The 18,909-nt window shown below is 40.2% G+C and overlaps 1 pseudogene; it reads left to right on the top strand.

The window, feature by feature from the left end:
• Nucleotides 1–15,863: 15,863 nt before the first annotated feature.
• LOC136881356 (5S ribosomal RNA) lies at nucleotides 15,864–15,983 on the top strand (annotated as a pseudogene).
• The last annotated feature ends 2,926 nt before the right edge of the window (nucleotides 15,984–18,909 follow it).

Genomic DNA, 18,909 nt, shown 5'->3' with positions numbered 1-18,909 from the left:
AGACGTGAAGTAGCTACCAAACACGAAAAATCTAAAGTAGACACATCCATTACATGATAATCAACCTGCTCAACAACGATTGAAATCCAGGAGAAGTTTTCTACATTCTACTGGGTGCCTTTCGGATTTACATAAATCATCAAGACTAACTTGCTGGCGATCCGGAAACTTTTATCTCAATGAAAGGATCCGTTTGAAACTCTTCCAGCCGGTTATAAAGAGTCATGGTCTACGTGGAAGAGTCTGAACAGGCTGTGATCTGGGGTCAGTCAATCTAAGATAAATATGAAGAAGTGGGGTATACCTGATTAGTCAACCCTCTGTGCCTGCGGAGAAGAACAAACTATGGCGCACCTTCTTCATGCAACTCCTCCCCTCTCGTTTGCACTATGCAAGATTTAGTGAAGTATATACCAATCCGTCCAGATCTCGCCAAATTCTGGTCCGATATGATGTGACATAATTGTTACTTTGAAGGTACCTCTAGTGTGCTTTTACCAATTATCATTGTTCTCATTCTTAACTAATAATGTATACAATATATATTGCTTCTGATACGAATAAATAAATAAATCCGATTTTCCAGGGCCGATTAACTTGCAATGGATCATTCTCTCAACATTTTCCCCCGTCGCTAGGAACGGAATTTTTTGAGGTGCAAAGTTTGTACATATCATATCAATTAACCAACACATTTATAAAATGAATTTGAAAACTGTAATTACCACTTCAGTAAATTCGTTCTATATTGTGATTCCCTCGTAATGACATACCTGGAGCACAGAAGCATACTAGCGATATTTCAGAACCCTTTAAAAAAGCAGAAATTCTGATATTTTGTATGTTCACATTCCCCCTTTCTGATATCACGAACTTCCGCAATTAACTTCACCATCCACGGAACACTGGAACCGACCGACTTTGGCAGTAAAATACTACCCATAGAAGAAAAATGGTGCATGGAATTTATATTGCACACGTAATATAGAATTCTGCAGTGCACCCAGTACCCGTGTTGAACATTGTGGTAATTATATTTAGCTCTGTTTCGAGGACTATTTTCAGAGCATTGCTAATACGTTATGAGAAAATGGGTTATCACTGAGCAATATTCATGTTCCTAAACGATAGTTACAAGCGATGTTAACAAGAGATGTTATTTATGGACTCTGCAATGCAGTTTCTACTTTACGAATTAACAATGCAGTATTATGGACATTTCAACATGCTGTACACAATGAAACTCTACAATTGTTCTTTTACCCAAGGTATAATGAATGCACCATTCATTTCGAGTCGTACTCAGTATATCATTTTCTCACAGATTCACAGTGAGAACTGATCCAAAGTCATAATAAAATGACAAAACCAACCTCAAAAACAGAGCCGATGAATCACGATAAGTCATTTGACCGGGTCAGGAATGGGATGAATAAAACCCCTATCTAGCGGCGAGGATAGGAATTGTTCCGGCTGACGAAGCCTGTCGCACTCCTATGGGGCAATAATGAATGACCGACGGATGAAACATAATGATATGGGAGAGTGTTGTAGGAGTGAAAGTTGACGGTGAAGTCCTGAGGACACAGAGGAAAACCTGTCCCACCTCCGCTTTGTCCAGCACAAATCTCACATGAAGTGACCGGTATTTGAACCATGGTACCCAGTGGTGAGAGACCGGAGTACCGCCGGTGGGGGCTAAACACAGTCTATATCACCACATATTACTTTGTTGTCTTAAGTATAATGTTATTGGTTTTATGTCCCACTAACTTCATATTTTTACGGCTTTTGGAAATGCCGAGGTGTCGTAATTTTGTCTCGCAAGATTTATTTTATGCGCCAGTAAGTCTACTGACAGGCGGTTGATGTATTAGAGCATCTTCAAATACCACAGGACTGAGCCAGGATCGAACCTACGAAGTTGGGCTCGGAAGGCCAGCACCTTAATCGTCCGATCCACTCAGCCCACCACTTTGTTGTGTTAAGGGCGGAAGTACCTGAGCGCCCACTGAAATAATGCTGAAACTTACCATAACATTTCTTACAATATCTATTATAACATGAAAGATAGAAATGCACCAATTTTAGCATGTCAAGTCAAAGCCCTTCTGATTCTAATGGACTGCAACTTATAGTATTTAGACTTCTAGTTTCTTGTAAAGAATTTCTTGAATATGAGAAATTTTTCAAGGTCTTATTGAAACATGTCACCATGTTGGTACACATTACTACTGAAGTTTTGGTACCACTGCTTCCAAATTATCACCACACATTCATAGATGCATGAAATTCTTGAAACTTTAGAATTGTAACATTTGATACATATTTATGTCTTCAGTTATAAATTAAAATTTAATTTCAAAATATTGTAACTTTTAGAAACAAGAAAGGTTTATAAAAACACAATTTAGAAGCAACATTAAAAAGTCTAGAGTTATAGTATTGTAGTACATTCATACATGAGTGTACAAAATTTCATATCTCTAGGTAGAATAGTTTAGGAGCAATGTGTACCAAGATGACGACATGTTTCAATAAGACATTGAAAAATTTATCATATTCAAAAAATTCCTTACAAGAAACGAGGAGTCTAAATACTACAAATTACAATCCATTAAATCAGAAGGGCTTTGACTTGGCATGGTAAAACTGGTGCATTTCTATGTTATAATAGATATTGTGAGAAATGTTATGGTAAGTTTCAGCATTATTTCAGTGGGGGCTCACATACTTCTTCCCTTAAACCTGTTTTCGGAACTTAAATCCATCATCAGTAACATACATTTGATTTTAACATTTTTTTAATATTTCTTATTTTTTAATCCACATAAAGCGTGTCGTTGATTAAAACTATTGGTCGGGCTAAGTGGCTCAGACGATTGAGGATGAAATGTTACGCGGTTTAGCAGGTTATTTCTCAGCTTCATCCTTAAATCCTGCAACATTATTCCTAAGGATGGTCCTCTGGTCTTACATCATTTACCCCCTAGTATTTGTGCACCTCCTTTAGCCAGTGGGGAAGAGATTTCCATTTTTCCTGTAAAGTGAGAAATTAGTGCGACAATACTTCGGGTTCACTCTCTTCGTTTCTTCATAACGGTGGTGATCTTTTCGACTCTCGCATACAGTTCCTTGCTTGAACTCACCTGGGAAACAAAAACCCTCGGACACTTCCTTAGGACCCAAAATCTTTCTGAGGAACTTCCTTCCCTTTTTCTCAATCGACATGTATTCAACTTTTTCAATGCTTCTGCAGTGTAAAGGCACCCAGAATAGTCATTATTCCCTCCTATTTTACGCTGACGACTTGAAAATCCTAAGGCAAGTGTCTACGAATGATTATCGTGATTAATTACTTTCAGTTCTCAATTCGTGTAGGGCCAGGTTTAAGAAATGGAATTTTTCTCCTAATGTTAAGAAGTGTAACACAATATCATTTTTATTCCTAAAGCAAGGAAGAAACATTGCCTATACCATACAGGGAAATAAATATATTGAAATCGGCTTCACAGGTAAGACGCCTGTGTTATAATTGAGTGTAAACTGAACTTCTATGCTCATATCGAGTCAATAAAATCCCGAGCTGTGCATAGCCTAGGCATTCTTTACAGATTCACTGAAATTAATTATATTAACGCCTTAAAATTATACTTTGTCTCCTACTCCCCCTCCCCATTATTGCCTCTTGTTCCCCTATTTGACCCTCATCTGCTATCACAAACATTTCTCAACTCAACAGTAGTTTTAACTTTTTCACTATCATTGTTAAGACTCGCAATCCTGTCTTTTAAGAACAAAACTAAATCTAACACCTTGAACTACCTGGATATACTTGAACGTAGAAGCTGTTTACAGTTCTCTGATCTTCGTTACTTTCAGAAAACAATCAATGGCTACAACAAATGCAGTATTCTTCCTCCATACTACCCTATAAACGCCCCCCGCACCCCCCCCCCCCCCCGTGCCCATCACGCAATCGACATACTCATCATGTGTCCCGTCCGCGCCTAACCTTACAACAATGATCTATCTTACACCGTCTGCCAACTTTTGGAAACTCATTACGCGATACTGACATACTTACACTCGTCGTATACTTCAAACACAAAATTAAAAGATTCCTTTGAAGTCTTCTCCAGATTTCCATTTTCTTCTGCCCTTCCAAGCCATGACGTTTCCTCTTGCTAACTCTGTAACCGACCCTTGCCAGTTGTCGTTGCAATTGTTGTTACATTGTTATTTATTTACCACTGACACTTGATATTGTTGTTTACACCGACTGTTATCTTAATATACTTATTTAAATATGTTATTTTATTAGTGTAAAATGTCCCTCCATAGGTTAAATGTCACTCTGACTACTATGCCTGGTAGGATATTTATTTGGATCTGTATGTATCTTGTCTCATTTTAAATGCCATGATAGAGTTTATTATTATTATTATTATAACTGCTAGGAAATTTACACCTACCACCTGGAATTTTCTTTCGGATCTCCCTAAGTGCTGGCATTATCTAGAAGAGGAAATGTTGTCCTATTTGCATAGTTGTTTTATAAAAGAATGCTGAGACTGGAAATGGGCGAGAAATAGACTGAAGCAGCCTCCAAAAGCCATACATACCTTTGAGAAAGAGTATCAATACTTTGAGAGAATGTAAACGTTATTTCCTCCACTTACTGAGAAACAAAAACAGTTCACGTCTTTCATCTTTAATGTTCCATTATCAAGAGTGATTTCGTCCTGGTTTTTGAGTTTCTGTTCACTTGCCTTTGGTCTGCTCTTCCACAGATTTAGAATCCGATTCAGTGCGACCTGACTTTACATTTCATTACACCCTGTGTAGTGTTGCTCTCCAATTTCTTCTATACACAACTATAATATTGAGTTATTATCGTGGCAAGCTTATTTCTTTTACCTTATATTCCTGTTTCATTTTATCCATTACGATACTTAAAGTGCTTTGTGCTATTCATCTGTTATTCTCGGTGCATCACTTCCTTTGCTTCCTCATCTTCCTCCACAATTTCACGGGCTTCTCCTATAAGCAAACCCACCTGACAGTACATCAATTTTGCCTCTATTAATTCCGTACGCAGGAGTGTCACAACAGGCAGACAACATCTTTCTTCCTCGTAGCGACATTTTCCATTGTTACGCACAAATTTAGGTATCATACATAAGGAGAGATAAAAAAGGTTTCCAGTTGACGGCCCCCCAGACTAGAATCGGGATGCCAATCAGGCAAAATCATCATGAGCAGTGAGATACTCATCCCACCGACTTGAACATCCCCGTATGGTAAAACACCGCGTCCTGCTGCATGAAGAAGTCCGTAACCGGCTGATGTACATCCTCATCCAACAGAAAGCGTCAACCATTCAAGGTCTTTTTGAGGGGACCGAAGGACAATAGGGCGGGTGCTCGAGCGTCTCCCACTTGAGTTGGACTACATTCTGCTGGCCTCCCAGATCGAACGGCGTCTTGTGTCGAAACGCGACCCGCACGGAACTTGATGCACCATTCCACAACGACGGTCTTAGACAGATATTCTGCCACATACACAGTCTTCAGTCTCTAATGGATGCCCACCGGTGTTTGGCCTTCGGCAGCCAAGAAGAGAATTACAGCACGTTGGTCCTGTTTGGACGCGACGTCACCATAGTTCACGTGGCCGCATTTAATGCACGCACATCGGCACGACACGACTGCCACACTAATCCCTTTGTCTACATGTCCCGCATCGGAGTCTCACTACGCTGCATGTCCGCTGCAGCAAAGCCCTCAAACGGAAACGTTTTGATCACACCTTATACAATACTATTGTCGCGGCCACGAGATTAGGCGGGTCAGAGAAATTACGCTGTTGCCAAGGTTATGTAGCAACTGGCGAAGAAATGTCTAACTGAACACATCATCTCGGAGCGCGAGGCAAGTTGTTCTCTCTCAAGCTCCTGATGTTACTTCATACAATGTTTCGAAACAAATTATACTACAAGCTTCAGAAAATACTGCTGATTCCAGTGGTATAACTATTTTCCATATAAACCACTTTAAACAATTATGAAAAATAAAATCTTGAACAAGTAACTTTAAATCCGTAGAATTATGTATTGAAAATTTCAGTAAGCGGCCAAGTTTTTATTTCTTCAGCCAATAAAATTTTGTCTGCGGGAAAAATGTAAAAAAATCGCCTGACTTGTATTTTTTATCCGAAACATATTTCTGTGAGTCTTGTAATTTTTCCGGAAAATGGCCCGGAAAGCGATCATGTAAATGTCGCAAGTTGAGGCAGTTCGGGGCGCGCGCACCAGCACAGGCTGCAGGACCCCGTGAATACTTTCGGATTACATATTAATCCGTATAAGTTTTATTACATTATAACTTTAAATATTTGAATACTGTATATTGTACCGAGTAATATAGAAAAAGAACTACTTTAAAGAATAGGTTTATATTAATTTACAATGAAGTAAGGATCGGTTTCTGGCTTCAAGGCACTGTCATTACTCATCTCACTATCTGTCGAGTCGTCTTTTACACTGATGATGAATGGCTCCATTTTGTCGCCCCTTACTATTTCCTTGGCCCAATCGTCTGTTTGAACATTTTCCGCGCGATTGAAGCACTTTTCCCAATCTGCAGCACTCACACGGTCGATGGCTTCTGACGTGAGTTTTTCTACGCCCTTTATTTCGAATGCCTTGTTTCTCTCTGCCACTTCTTTCTTGACTTGAGCCCAAATCAATTCACATTCACTATCCATCTTTAACTTCACTTACGATGCGAGCTCAACAGCTGCTTGACATGGAATGACTCGGGGTAAGGTGGCCTGGAGCGGATGGGCTTCAGTTTGACAGCACTGCACGATCAGCGTTGCCAATCCGTGCCCGGAGGTAAGCGACTCTCGACCATCTGTCGCTTCGCCGTTCCCATATCTGACGACAGCGCAGTTTTCCTCACCCGCCTAATTTGGTGGCCGCGACAATACATGCTACAGCTTACGTGTATTAAATCCAACTCTGAGTTCTATAAGTTATAATCTGTCACGAAACTGATATTCTGTAACATGGTGTTTAACAAACAGAGGCCGTATTTGTAGATAACAATAGCATAGAATGCAATCTCGCTGAGGCTAATAACAAGTGAGTCGTACAGATGCAAAACCCGTTATCCACTGTTTTCTCAACATGAGTTATCAGCGCCATTGTATGCAGCTCATCAAAATACACAATCCAGTAATATAATACGTGAGCAAAGTCCATTTTCTCCATACGTTTAAAGGTGACAAAAAACTGGAACTGCTGCAGAAGTCGTTATGTCTAGCATGTGTTATGCAGCAAGGCTCATTATGTCCCAGAGCCTTGTAAACGGATCATACTTACACGAACTAAATCAAGCAACTCTGGTATAAGAGGTGAAGTGAACTATAACAGCGATTGTTGAGGAAGTGAAAAGCATGGGAAATCCTTTTCTGCTATTGTGCCAGTACCAGTGGAGGAAGGGGTTCCTCTTAAGAAAGAAAAGCTCAACGACTTGAACACATTGCTGACCAAACATTACGGGAAAGAGTGGATAAGGAACGATGACCTAACGTTCTACAAGACACTGTTTGACCAGCGGCAAACTTTAAACAGTGAAATGCCAGACTATGGCACTGATGTGGGAGATTTTGTTAAGTACAATAACGGATTGTTAATATAACTGTACGAAATGTTAAATAACTTAAAAAATATTTCGAATGAATGATGATTTCTTGATGTAATCATAAAATCAAAGAGCGGAGATGAGATATCAAAACATTATATCCTATCCTAAAAATTATTTCCATTCATTCTATTTTCATAGTGTAATATTTTCAAACGTAGCTAATAAAACATGTTCACCATAAGTCTGCACACTATATTCCATATACTGCCGCACATACCTTTTATCTCCACAACACTGCTGCAAAACTTGTTATGTCCAAAAGTTCTTTGCAAATAACATGGGTTTTATGAGATATATTTTGTGAAGATTTTGCAGTATGGCGAAGATGAACGCTTGCTATTTAATTTCAAAATTTCAACCTCCTATCTTTGTTGCATTACAAATGAGTTTTTTTGTCCTTCCCGAAAAATGTGTTTGTCTGCACGTAATGGGTTTTGCAATTGGACTGCTCAAGTATTCTTTAGTCGCACGACTGTTCTGCTCTAAGCTTTGCATAAACATTAGGGGAGCGGCCTATTTTAACCCCTACGATTTATGTTATTCCCGGAATATTACGGAACCGCTAGCCACTAGCCCAATTAGTTTGCGTTATAAAGTATTACTGTCCAAAAATCCCAGAAATGCTAGTAAACAAATGCAAGTTGGAATATTAGGGTTAATATAGCTTAGTTGTCAAACCACTGTCAGAAATTCCATGTCAGTAAAAATCTCCTCTCCCCATATCCTCGTCTCAATTTCTTCTTGTCTTGCTCAAAAATGGTGTCAAATTCATCTTTTGGAAAATTAAGTGATCATAAATATGTCTTTCAATAAATGAAACTCAAGTTGATAAGGATTAATTTGTTTGCATTTAACGAATCGTTTTCGAGACAGTATGGAATTTTGAGCTGATAAGTGTAAGAAAGGGAGGGCGGGTAAGTACTCAAGACCTATGAAACTACCACAAATGAAATAAATAAACAGTTCTCTACAAAATGTTGAGATGAAGTCTCTTTGATAAAAGAACCTTCTATATGTGTCTCAGTGATGGCCATCCACCAACACTTCACATCACAGCCTGCACGGTTGCTAGGTAACATCGCGTCACACATTTAGTTTCGTTAATTTCTCAAATCAAATTTTCAGATGACCACAAGCCATAAGATACTGTATATTTCTGCACATTCCGTATAGTTTGCCGACGTTTCCAGTACATTGCAGTATTCTTTCTCAAGGCGGCTGAGATACCCCTACTCGATCCAAGGTAATCAGTTTCCCAGCCAGCCAATCAAACTAGTTTTCACTCTCTCAGGCAGCTAATCAAACTAGTTTTCAGTCTCCCAGGCAGCTAATCAAACTAGTTTTCAGTCTCTCAGGTAGCTAATCAAACTAGTTTTCAGTCTCCCAGGCAGCTAATCAAAACAGGAGACTGATTACCTCGGATCGAGTAGGGGTATTTCAATCGCCTTGACAAAAATACTGCAAAATATTCGAAACGTCGGAATGTACAGGAAACAGCAACTCGGTTCAACCCAGAAGAACTAAATAATTCATCTCAAAAAGTTAAATTTTGGGTTGTCGAAGCAATATGTGTGTAAATGTACTTCCATGTACGGTATTAAAGAAAAAGTGTAATAATAAAGAAAACTATGGAAGAAAGGTACATAAAACAAATCTCAGCTAAGAGTCCTCCAAGTACTCTCCCTAACACATACCTTCAGTTTTCTTCAGCCATCTCCTTTTCATCACTCCTCCCACAACGTTCTCATAGCTCCTGGCCTGAGAGAGTGTTTCCTTTATAGCAGCCTGCCTAACATCCTCAGAACGGGAAATGAAAAATCATTTCAATTAAAGCAGCTAAGAAACCTTCAAGTAATAATGTTCTACTGTTATAGGATGGTCTGAAAGATTGCGATACTACCTTTTATATTTACTGAGACTGTAGACGTTACTGCCGACCTGGGGGAGTTTAGCCTGCCTGCCTTTCACCCGGAGGTCTCGGGTTTAATTCCCGACTCGGTGAGGGATTTTTCCGTGGGTGTTACGGCCAATTCCTAGTCCAAACAGCACACATGATTGAGAACAATTAAGGAGCTGTCTGACTGTGACATAGTGGCTCCGCTCTTGAAAGCCAGGAATAACGGCCGAGAGGATTCATCGCTTACTAGGCGAATACCTGTGAGGGGTGTACCGCCATAGGGTTATACTTAGTTCTATTTCTCTAGGCCATTCTGTCCCACGTTCCCCAGTAAGTAGTTCAGTATACCATATATCGTATCACGGCCTCTCATCTCCATCTAGTTCTGAAGAAAAATGAAGCTCTGTTAGTCACAATTTTTATTTCTTGAGAGTTAAAATCAGCCGGCTCCATGGTGTAGGGGTAGCGTGCTTGCCTCTTACCCGGAGGCCCCGGTTCGATTTCTGGCCAGTTCAATGATTTTTACCTGGATCTGAGGACTGGTTCGAGGTACACTCATCCTACGTGATTACAACTGTGGAGCTGTGGACGGTAAGATGGCGGGCCCGGTCTACAAAGCCAAGAAAAACGGCCGAGAGGATTCGTCGTCCCATCACATGACACCTCGTAATCTGCACGTCTTCGGGCTGAGCAGTGGTTGCTTGGCAGGCCAAGACCCTTCGGGGCTGTTCAACCGTGTGGTTTGTTTGTTTTGTTTGAGAGTTAAAATCTACGTTTCTGTTTTAATACTGCAAAATACAACAGGAAGTCGGCAATAAATAAATCTTATCTGAAACGTTGTGCTCAGATGATTTTCTCACCGACCATAGCTCCACGTATTGAAGATAGTGGAATTTCTTCTTCTTCTTCTTCTTCTTCTCCTACGCGAGGGTAAATTACCTGTACCGATACACTACCCTTATGCACAATCATCTCTGCATGAATAGAAAATCATTACCATGTTGTGAGAAGTTTTGTTTCCGATCCTAATTTAACAGGGTGTACGGAATTACGTGTTTTAGCTTCATGTAGAAGTGAGATTGTAATCATTCACCCCGTATCCAGGGATGTCAGATTCAGAGCAAACCTATCGATCACTTGTTGTTGATTAGATAATCTTCCGACACAGTTTGAAAAGTGACAGATAGAACCACTGACAGTGCATATCAGAGGGATACAACACTCTACATAGTACGTCTGCAATGTTAACCACCAATATGTACAAAACTCAGTGAAAGTATCCGGCATCCTTGAATTATTTATTGACAGTGGCTGCTAGTCTGGGTAACAACTGATATAATTAATTCGGAGCCTAGTTTAATAAAGCAACCTGCAATATGAGAGAGTACTGGTTCAATTTAGGCCTATAAAGTCCTGAATGACATACTTGTTACATAAATCATTAGACGTTATGAGGTTTCTTTTTCTTTTTGCTATTTGCTTTACGCCGCAAAGACACAGATTGGTCTTATGGCAACGATGGGATAGTAAAGGCTTGAGAATGGGAAGGAAGCGGCTGTGGCCTTAATTAAGGTACAGCCCCAGCATTTGCCTGGTGTGAAAATGGAAAACCACGGAAAACCCTATTCAGGGCTGCCGACAGTGGGGTTCGAACCCACTGTCTCCCGGATGCAAGCTTACAGTTACGAGAAAGATATTTGCTCTGTGGATGAGGATGGTAGAATACATACAGGTATCTCCTCCATGTTGAAAAGGGTGACTGAAAGGGGAATCAATAGTGGCTGCTATTAGTGGCGGCGATTAGAAGGGAGGGGGGGACAGGCATTGTGCCGCACCACGTTTCCCTTGGTGGCGCACTTCTTTGTATGTAATATACATTCTTTGACCACTATCAACTTTTGGGTCGATCTAATCCCTGGACGTGACGTATGACTCGTTTTCTCCTTGACAGAGTGCGCTTCCGGCCATCAGCCGAAGTGCCCTCTTAGTCAGTCTTGTGCTCGCCTTCTTTGAGATAAGTTCGCAGGACGGTTGTAGCCGACATGGCGGTCGAGACAACAATATACTTTTTGAGATACGAGATCTTTGACCTGTGCCGTTTATATTTCCTGCAGTATATTTATCTACTTGAATGCCCGATTCTTCATCTCTGTTGCTATTTTGTGACTACATAATGCTCTGAGCAACGCCCGACTATCAAGGTAATTTTTTTGGCTTGCTATGGTTGCGTGGGCGTATTAGTTATGTACATTTTACCGTTAATGCTGCATTTTGCCTTATTGCTAGTTTTCTCTGATCTTGGGTGTTCTGATTTTTGTGTGACTTAAACCCGTAAGGATGGAGGATGGTTTTAGTCAGTGGTGTGTTTGTTTGGCGTGTATGTGATCTTAAGTTCGAGACCTATTGCCATTTATTTATATTCGTCGATTTTCTCATGGCCGAGCTCTTGATGCGTGATGTTGTGTTTGACGCTATGACTGGTATTCATGTTCGTCCGTGGTGAGGCGATATGAATACGTTGCAAGCGTGATGGTTACGATGAAGCTACTGTGAATTATGTGGGGATATGCCTTGCCCTTGATGCGGCAATCCTTTGTTATTTTACGCGTCTTGTATTGAGCTCATGAGTCCATGAAAGCCCTTGTCTTGCTATGCAGATCTCTCTGTGTTCGTTATGTGTCTGGACAAAACTGATTCTACCTGTATACATTTCCTTTGGGTCTCTATGGTGAGTGTGTACGTGTGGTTGTGCTGTATGCTTGCCTGATTAACAGCATTCTCCTTTTCTTACAGTGTTATTTTTCTTAAAGTTTTATTTACATTTTCTTATTTTCATTCCTCAGGCTATTTGCTGGCCTCAATATATATTTACGTTTGTTGCTTTCATTTGAATGAGTCTTCCTTTCATTGTTAGCATTGTTTACTCGCCTCGTAACTATGGCAGCCATATTTATTCTTTGATTTATTTCTGGGATGCTGTGTCTTTTCAAATGGGGGATTGTTGCGTGATGGATCTCTTCTCTGGGATGCTGGTCCATATACATGGAGATGTTTGAGATGTAACGTGTATGTTTTTATTTGATGTGCGTGTAAGTTCTTTCGATGTATGTCCACTGATATTAATTCATTGCGAGGACGAATGTGTCATACGTCGCGTGTATGAAATTATGTGGAGGAAGTAAATAGTATGTTACAAGTTTGTGATTGAAAGATGCTTGTGTGGCCATGTTTGGTATGTTTTCTATCTGCCTCTTGATATGATTGGATGATTAACCTACACGATAAGTTTCTACGCATATCTCCGTGAGTAATATTTCAAGCTTGATTTTATTATTTTTTTTGTTTGATCTCTTTCGCTTTATTTTTCATTAATAAACCCCCATGTATTTTGACCCCGTTCTTTCATTTATCGGGAAGGGTTCTGGGTTCTTTCCGTCTCCCGCTCCTCCCTTTAGTTTAATTTGGTTCGAGTCCAGCTCCAGACTGTTTTAGTCTGTTCCAGCCCGTCCACGGCCTCGTCTCATGAGGTAAGTTGGTAAGTATTCACGGACCTGTTGGTGTGTGTATGCGTGCGTGTGTGCGTATGTATGTGTGTGCGTATGTGTGTGTGCGTGTCTACGGTAGCAGAGTGTGTGTAAGGCATGAATGAATGTGTGTGTATGAGTGAGTGTGTGCTGAGTGCGGGTGTGTGGGTGCAGCATTGAGGGATGCAGTCCCTCAATGACATGAAAGCAAAAGAAATAGCTAGAACGTCCCAAATCCATGTCAAAAACGGTGTTAGGAATCACGTTTGATGTCTTTAAGTACGAAATTCCACGGTGTGAGTGAGGTGAGAACTCCTTGTTTAATTGACATTGTTGTGTTCGGTGATTTCATATCGTACTATTTAACTAAGCTGTGCCTTCGCTGTAAATAATTTGATTTTTATTATTGTTTTATTTAATTAAGGTCAATTTTCTGATGACCGCAGTGAAAAATTAATTTATTTTTTATTTATTTATTTATTTATTTATTTATTTATTTATTTATTTATTTATTTATTTATGAAGTGCCGGAGTTAACGCTCTCAGGCCCCTCTTACACGTAACCACATACGATTTTTAGACTTTTACAGCATTAACTTAAAATATCATAGTAATCAATTACACTTGATGAGATAAGTCTAGTAAGTCAGATAAGGAGTAACAATAATACAGTAAATTAAGATTGCTATTAAAGAACAATTATGGGATAAATAGCGAAAGGACAATAACAGAAAGATATCAATTTAATTACTAAAGAATATCTCTAATAACTAGCTTAAAGGAAAACTTCTTCTAATGTGAGGCAAAGAGAAATTAACTGAATATTACTCTGTTACAACCTGAGTTCACTAAAAACCATATTACTATGGTATCTGTTTCTAGGAGCAATGTAGAGTCTTAAATGAGTAGAATTTTCAAGGACGTTCACATGGAATTATTTGCAGTTCAGGTGGGAAAAAGTACCAAATCCATTCTTTTTTTCTTGAATAGTTCTTAAAATACAGAAGATTTAACAGAAACCTTTTATATTTATTCTCTGTGAGCATAAAAAAGTTGCTAAAACAAATTTTCAGTTAAAATTTTACACTCCGAACGGCTTTCCTCTCTCCTGTAAAATTTTGATTTCTGATTGACACCCTTTAGAAATAAGGTTTTCATTTTTGAGTTTGTTACTGCTTCCAATTACTTTTTACTTGTGTTATGTTACTTGTATTATGTTCCTTCTTCTAATATTTCCTGTCCGGGTTTCCTCTGTCAAATACGTTCCATTCAAACTGCAAGAATATCGGGTTTCTCAGGCCTACGTAGAGTCTTCATTTTCTTGCATCATCATGAAGCTTTCTTTTATCTATACCTTCATGTTTGAAGAGGGATTTTCTTTTATTTCTATCTGTTTTACGGCGCACGGACACAGAATAAAGGTCTTATGGCAATGATGGGACGGGAATGGGAAAGAAGCGACCGTGACCTTAATGTACAGCATTTGCCTCGTGTTAAAATAGGATAAAACGGAAAACCATCTCGAACTGATACTGGTGGTGTTCCAACCCACTATCTTCAAAATCCAAGCTTACAGCTACGCGATCAATCCGCGTAGCCATTTTGCTTGGTCTCTCTGAAGACGGGTGGATCATCTGGCCGTAATTCCTCATTATACAGTAATCAACACACAACCACTATCATTTTTGTGTCATCACTATCTCGAAATTTGGTTCGTAGCGTTGCAGTCAAAATATTTAATGAATTATTTAATTAATATTGTATTTTGAGTCCTGAGCCAGAAGGCTCACTGGTTCCCCAATAGCTCCACCAACAGCAGTCATAGAAAGCTCAAGTGGCACTGATGAGGCATACTAGAGAAATGAGAATTGATGTAGTTTATCAATGCTTTCCTCACCGTGCCATGAAGTGTTGTTATAGGGATTCGATTTCCATGCAGTAATAGGTTAGATTTCAACGAGTCGAAGGCATCTTCTAACACGCACGTACGTTAAGAGGGAAAAGTTGCATAAATATTAGGGGTTAGTGAAGGAGCGTGCTCCTAATATTTATGGAACTCTTTAAACAGGAGTGTTTTGCGGCCTTGAGAAACCTTTCTACTCGGTGAAATCTAACATATTACCGCTCCGTAGTTATTACTAGGGCCCGGATTTTTATGCAGTAGCCGCTTAGATTGCAAACTAATTTGGTTAGTAGGAAGTGTCGGCCACCCGCTCTTCCATAATGTAGCAAAAGTAACATAAATTATAGGGGATTTGATGGGCCGTACCCCTATTGTTTATGCAAACCCCGTAGCATAGTCGTTGTGAAGGTAGACTATACTTGTTACACGCTTCAGGAAGTTTGCATTCAAACCTATTACTGCATAAACATCCGGGCCCTAGTTATTACACATTAATCTGTCAAGTCCACTGAAACGCACCCACGAACCGACTATATGACTGTCACTTTCATTTCAGAGACTGACTGCATACGAAAAGATATCACTAGCATACCTTATACGTCAGGCATTTTCATATCGCCAAAGCCCAGAGTGACAGATGAATGAATGGCATTTGTTTTAGCTCATACCAGAAAACATAGAGTATTGAAAACATTAGGCCGATTGCATAAACGATGTTTAGACGATGTCTACGGTTCAACAATGCCTAAGCACGGCTGCCACATTGCAGATACGTTATTTATCACTTAGACACTGTCTAAATCCGATGTTCAACAGGTCATGTTTGCCAATGGCCATACCATGTTGAATACACCGGTTCTCGTCCGATCACCGCAGTTAAGCAACATTGGGCGTGGTCAGTACTTGGATGGGTGACCGCTTGGGAACAGGTCATGTTTAAACACTGCCGAGAACACTGTTTAACTTCAAATGAGAGGAGTGAATCACAATCAGAGGTTATGTACCATGAAACATGTAATTTGAATTATCATGTTGAGACGATTGCGGGAAGAAAGGTTAGTCCGATGGCCTCTCCGTGGTTTGCCCGCTGCTAAATCGCAGCAATTCATTTGACGTGCGGGGAGATACATCTTAAAATAGGGTTTCGCTTTCCAGGAGACATGTTTCTTGAGACTGACAACTTGACTATAATTCTTGGCAACCGATATATTTTTTATATACGAGGTTTGTCCGGAAAATACGTATAAATCTGTTGGGGTGACGTATCACGTATCGTGGAGGCGCCGCCAGGTGGCACTGCTGTTGTCGCCAATCTTCTCAACGCTCAGTTCGAGTCGGAGAGCTCTGCCTGTCAGTAGCAGTGTGCGGCTGCTTGTTGAAAGTTACCCGTTTTCACCTGCCGTCGGTATGGAGCTCTCTCTGATTGAGGAACAGCGCATCAACATCAAGTCTCAGAGCTCGTGTGGCCCGAGTTCGACCGGATTTGGCACAAGGGGGCAGGTGGATCCTTCATCACGACAATGCGCCCGCTCACACGTCGCTCGTTGTGCGTGATTTTTTGGCCCGCCTTATTCACCCGATTTAGCCCCTTGTGACTTCTTCCTGTTCCCGAAATGCAAAATGGTGCTTCGGGGGCGGCACTTGGGTGATGTGGAAGCCATCAAGGGAGAAACGACACGGCAACTGAACAGCATCACAACTGAAGACTTTCAACAATGTTATCAACAGTGGAAACGGCGTTGGCAGAAGATAATCTTGTCTCAGGGAGAGTACTTTGAAGGAGACCATATTGTAATACCTGAATAATTGTCAAATAAAGTTATTATTCAACTTTTATACGTATTTTCCGGACAAACCTCGTATATGGGGTAATTTCCATGGAATTATAGGTCACTTCGACTACACACATATCCGAATTACGTGTCCCGATCGTCACAGGGCTGTCACATACATCAACCGGGAAGGATTCACTTATATTTACTGTCAAGTAAACACACATAATAGTGAAAAATGAAAAGTAGATTGTATGTGGTTTATATACATATAATCGTATAAGTATTCGGCAACTATCAGATAGGAAAATGCTAGTGGTGATGATGATGGTGATTATTGTTTAAAGAGGACTGGGGAAGAAGAACCATGGCCATAATAACAGCCCTAGTATTTGCCTGGTGTAAAAATAGGGAAACTACGGAAAACAATCTTCAGGGCTGCCGATGATGCGTTTGGAACCTACGATATCCAGAATGCAAGCTACATCTATATGGCCCGTACCACACACTCGGTTACACATTACTATTGCTTCATCTTCCCTTCGTCGAAGTTACCGTATTTATGAGTAGATTAAACTCACTCTAAAATCGCTATAATCAAAGCTACACTCCCCCGTACGGTGGCGTGTCGCTTTAGTGTCGATAATATTATGAGATTTAATTTCCACCGAAAGCGGTACTCTTATCTGTGGGCAAGTCATACTCATGCTTAGGCGTATTTGAGTAATGTGTAGGAAGACAAACAGCTGACTGGCGTTCGGCACGCGTACCGACGAATTTCATTGGTTGCGACAAGCAAAGAGTTGCATGAAAGATACTCCTATTTCCATTTTCAAACCAATATTGAAACTTCAAAGGATGTCTAGTTAAACATCGGTTGAACATTGTTTATGCAATGGAAGATCGTGCTCGATTTAGACGTTGTTTAGGTAGACATTGTGTAAGGCTTATAACTAGTCATCGTTTCTGCAATCGGCCCTATATGTCTGATTGGAAATGGACCTGGCCAGCAAATTAACTACCTAGATAAATAACCGAGCCTCTGTGCCCAGGTGGCAGCGGACTGGCCTCTCACCACTGGGTTCCGTGGTTCAAATCCCGGTAACTCCATGTCAGAATTGTGCTGGACAAAGCGGAGGCGGGACAGGATTTTCTAAGGGCACTCCGGTTTTCCTTGTCTTCTTTCTTTGCAGCAACACTCTCCAATATCATTTAATTTCATCTGTCAGTCATTAATCATCGTTCCAGAGGAGTGCGACAAGCTTCGGCAGCCGGCACAATTCCTATCCGCGCCACTAGATGAGGGCTTCATACATTCCATTCACGACCCGGTCGAATGATTGGAAATAGGCTGTAGATTTTAATTGTTTTCATATAAATAACCGGATAAATTCTTGAATATCACAATTTTTAAGGGCTAGTGCCAATTCCCTTTGCTTGCATGCGTACTGTAAAGTGGGCAAGAAACTATGTTTTTCATGCTGAGTCATTGAATTGAGATGTGCATTCTGTGACTGTTATAAGATAATTAACAATTTACAATGTTTAAAATAGTACTTAGAGTTATAGTCGTCTAATTTACTGATGTTACGGATAAAGACACTGATTCTTATCTGATAACATTTACAGGCATTTTCATAGTCTGATAATTTAATGATAAGTAATCCCACGCAACCCATGCAGATCAGCAGATCAGGCTCTGTGTACGACTTGAAGAGCTTTCCCATATATTCAAGGAATACTGACCAGAAGCTGAGATACAAAAGCAATTCCCGTGTGATGCTCGGGAATTCTTTGGATCGATATTAAAGATGACCTGTCGTTCAAGACATCAGTCAAATTAACAGCAAAGCTCTTAACGAAAACTAATAACAGCAATCGTGCGATCCACGTGTCAGCTGCACTCCCTAACGCTTCATGCTCCTATGTGCTGAACAAGACTGTCTTTGTAATGCATTAGCAAGTTCGCATACTTTGACGTCCAATATTAACATAGTGTATGAAGAACTAGTTAATAGGAGTTGATCGAAGTCCATTGTCACTTAGTGTTGATCACATAGAATATACACAGTATGACAACAGTGTAAAATAGGAACATGGA

The sequence above is a fragment of the Anabrus simplex genome, chromosome 9, assembly GCF_040414725.1.
Source record: "Anabrus simplex isolate iqAnaSimp1 chromosome 9, ASM4041472v1, whole genome shotgun sequence".
NCBI classification, from domain to species: Eukaryota; Metazoa; Arthropoda; class Insecta; order Orthoptera; family Tettigoniidae; genus Anabrus; species Anabrus simplex.
Note: the sequence above shows the minus strand (reverse complement) of the source record. Positions and strands in the feature narration are given on the sequence as shown.